Here is a 4,492-nt window from a genome sequence, read left to right as displayed (position 1 = left end):
CGGCGGTCCGGGCCGTCTTCGTCATCGCCGATTCCCTTCGTTGACGCCGTCGTTGATGAACCCAGTCGCCGCCGATATGGTCTGAGGGTGAGGGAATGCGAACAGAGGGGAAGACGAGGAGCCACCGCCGCTGCTGGCTGAACCCCCCAGTGCTCCATATCGCCTCTGCCGTCTGGAACCGGCTTCGCCATAGCTGAAAGGCTGGGCTTGAAAGGTGCTTCCGTCGTCATCTCTTCTCGAAAGCAGGTCCTTTTCCCTTTCTCTTCCTCTTTGTCTCCAATTAATTATATTCATTACTCAATTTTCTTGTTTATACAGCAAAATGTTGAAGAGGCTGCAGAGAAACTTAGGGCTAAAGGAACTGAAGTTTTGGCCCTTATTTGCCATGTCTCCAACGATCAACAGAGAAAGGATTTGATTCAAAAAACCGCACAGGTCACCCTTTTTTATTCATTTTTATCGAATGCATTATCCTTTATTAAAATTTGTTTGAATGCTGTTGAATATGCTGTTGAACATTACATAAGTGTGGAAATATAGATGTGATTGTGTCAAACGCAGCTGCAAATCCTTCTCAATAGTGCCTGTTTTTAGGGTAAATAATTTAATTATGGTGTTAAGATCTGAACTTCTGATTCTAAAGTTAATTGTTTATGGCTTCAGTCCTTGAATTCATTTAATGTTATTATAGTTTCAATTGATGTAATATGTTGTTGGAAATGACATAAATACCTTTCGAATAGTTACTTGTGTTTATAGTGATTGCATTATGTGTGCATTTGTTGTTGAATAATTTCTCACATTAATTTGTTATTACTGCTCTATACTTGCTGTTGGTTGTTGTTGATTTTCTCCCCTCATTGTTTGCTTGTTAAATGATTCTTAAATTCAATGAGAAAGGAAATGTTGCTGAGTTATTGTTGTTTGTGTTGGAATAGATGATGGTTGCTGAATCGAGATTGGTTTTATTGATAAATCTGTTGCTGAAATCGTTTAGTTTGGCTTGATTGATTTTTTGTTGAATTAATGGATAAACTGCTGTGCCCCTGCTGCTTGCAAGTGTAATGGTTATTGACTTCAATGAATAGAATGTTGCCTGAATCCATTACCTTTGTTCATTTTAATGTTTTGGGTACTGTATGATGGGCCATTGATTGCTGTTCTGCTGAGTGCTGCTCTGCTTCTTGCTGGTTGGATTGGTTTTAATTGTTTCCTCATGTTTTCTTGCTGGAATTTGCTTATTTACTTGCTTCTTATGAATTCATTATGATTTTTTGTATTTTTAACTGTCAAAGAATTCATATGAAATTTGAATTGATTGATTGAAATTGGGAAATAGGTAAATTTACTGCTGAAATGCTGCCAAAATTTATTTTAATCTATTTTCAATATTCATCTTTGATTCAATTAATTGATTGAGTTGATATTTAATTGTTTTTAGTTTTCAACTGTTGCTAAGCTCAATTGATTGATTATCCGGCTAAGTGCTTCACTGTTTTGGTTGTTGGAAGCTAGAAGTTTCGAGTTTTGTTATTTACTATTTGGTTGTTGTCCTATTTGGTTGATCAATTAAACTGCATTGTGTTGTTTGAGCAAACAAGTTCTATTTGACGAATTTCTGTGTCAAAATAGACCCTTGTTTGCTACATAATTTCTGATTTCTTTGCAAGTTGTGGTCATGCCTTTAACATTTTTTTCATACTAAATTACTCCTATGCATTGAATAGTTTAAGTGAATTTTCAAATTGACCACGAACTTAAAATTCTTTTTAAAAAAGAGCCTCTTTTGCATGCTCTCACAAGGTTGAAGATTTCTTTCTACTAATGTGGCTAATTTGATTTATTTTATTCATGCCTAACTTACCTTAAGTTATATAGGGCATGAATTTTTCAAGTCTTGTCTCAACCTTATGGCTTTTATGCTTCATTGGAATTTGGTGTTTGAATGTTCTTTGGCTTACATGTTTCTTTATGTTTTTAACTTAGTCAACACCAAATTGTTTTAATTTATTCCATTTACTTGTGATTGATATTTACTTAGTTATGTGCTCTATACATACATGTGTATCACTTATTTTGGCATTTTGAATTGTTGAGAAGTAAATACAAACTTGCTTGTTTTAAAAATTTGGAAACTTTTTGAACTTAAGGAACTTTTGACTATGCACCTAACTTTTTGTTTCGGTTTTTCTTATTTATAAGAGTGCTGAAATGGTGACCATATGCTACCTTGAGGGCTTAAGAATATTTTGATTCATAGAGACACTAATCTACGTTAGAACTTTTAACTTTTGGTTGAACTTGTGCAAGACATATAACTTGTAGAACTAATCAATATACTCACTAATGTTATTTTGTTTTAAAACAATGTTAGATAAATAAGGCATGTTTGAATTATGTATGTTTTTACATATTATATAAATGTAGACTTGCTTAGTAAAATAGTTAATATATTAGTTAATTAAAAAAATAATTTAGTAAATTATGCATGCAATTTGTATTAAAAAAATTATTACAAAATAATTATTTTACTTTTGTAACTAAAGAAAAAAATGTTACAAAATCAAGTTACGTTTTGTAACAAAATTTTATGATAGGAAAAAATAGATTGTCACCAAAAATAGCTTGAATATCAAAATTTGTTACCACTTTTGTAACGACTTCTGGTTTTTTTGTATTAGAAAAATTTGTTACGAAATATCACTTTGAATTGTAACAGTTTCATTTTTTGTTACAAAAACTTTTTGTAACGGGACATACTGCAACGGCCCCCTTTTTTTGTTACAAAATCTTTTTGTTTCAAAATTTCGATTTTTTGTAACAATTTTTTTTGTTACAACTATTACTTTTTCTTGTAGTCTCGTCGTTGCGTCCCCCCATTGTGTCATTTCGAAAGAAGTCACCATCGTGTCATTTAGACTTTTTGTATAAAATCTTGCAGTTTTTGTATAAGATAGATACTTGCAACTCTATTCATATGAAAATTAATAATTAGTTAGAACTATTATGTAGATAGGGAATGGGGTCCCCGCGGAGAATGGAGCCCTGTGGGGAATGGGGATGGAGAGCAATATTCCCCCACAGCAGGGAATGGAGACAGGGATGGAGAGCAAATCTGAGGGCGGGGATGGGGAGCAGGGAGGCATCCCCCGCCGCCGCCCTGCCCCGTTGACATCCCTACTTCGAAGTCCTCTTCGATGTCACTGTTCATTCCTTCGTACACTGTAGCTCTATCATCCTCTATATCTAAATCATTTTGAATCTCATCTGTCTCTACGTCTTCAAACTCAACATACAGCTCAATCTGTGGCTGTCGCATTTGAGTCTGCCGGTGAATTTGGAATATATTCTGCATACTCTCTTCATCAATGATCGGCATGATATCAAACTGTATTAGACCACCAAAAATTATAATCGGATTCCGGTACAATATACTGCTCACTCTCATCAATATACTGTTCTCCATGCTTTGACAGAGACCGTTTTGAAGCTCGATGAACATCATGGTGCATGGAACCACAAACGAAAATGGATTCTGACACACAAACCTCACTCCTTCATGAGTATTTCGTATAATCTCGCCATTGCGATACACTATCACGTTTGCGGTACCCTCCATTACACTAGCAACACACTCAAAGAACACTCTTCCTCGCAATGAAAATGGTACCTGACTTTGCCTTATATAGATGAAGCACTCAGCACACCCACCCCCGTGTTGCATCACCAACCAACCAGCCTTCGACACGTATAACACGCCCTCCCCCCGTGCTGACTCAGCACGCCCCCATGTGTTGCAGACTCATGCAACCAGACTTCACGCCCACCCATATGCTAACTCAGCACGCCCCCTCATGTGTTGCAGTCTCGTGCAACCAGACTTCATCAAGTGGTATTCACGTCCACCCATGTGCTGACTCAGCACGCTCCCCATGTGTTGCAGTCTGCATGCAACACGTCCCCCGCATGTTGAAAGTGCATTCTGATACCCACCAATCTGTAAATACACACTGCACCCATTTTAAACTCAAACACTAAATTTAAACTCATAACCAAATTATTTTGCTTTTACAATTTTACATATATTTTGAACGAAAAAATAATTCTCAACTACTTAGCGTTAAGTTTCAAATAAAAGTATGATTATGTAAGTTTCACTTAAATTAATCTATTATAAATTATTAATTTTACAATTAAAATGTCTCACATGTTATTTTTTATTACATTTGAAATTAATTTTTTTTCTCAAAATTAAAAAGTTCTCCCTTTTTTTTTTACCAAAGATAGGATACTCGAACCCGCAACCTCTTAAATGAGTATGGAGAGATTATGTCATTTGAGCTATAATTCATTGGCAAGATTCTCCCTTCTTTCCTTTTCCTTTTTCTATCTCTCTTATTCCTTCACCCACTCTATCGTTCGTAAATATCATTATCAATGAGTAATTATAAATTTGACCATCAAAATATATATTATGACGTTTTTTAATTAC

This window comes from Arachis ipaensis, chromosome B10 (assembly GCF_000816755.2).
Source record: "Arachis ipaensis cultivar K30076 chromosome B10, Araip1.1, whole genome shotgun sequence".
Lineage (NCBI taxonomy): Eukaryota > Viridiplantae > Streptophyta > Magnoliopsida > Fabales > Fabaceae > Arachis > Arachis ipaensis.
This window is presented reverse-complemented; position numbering follows the sequence as displayed.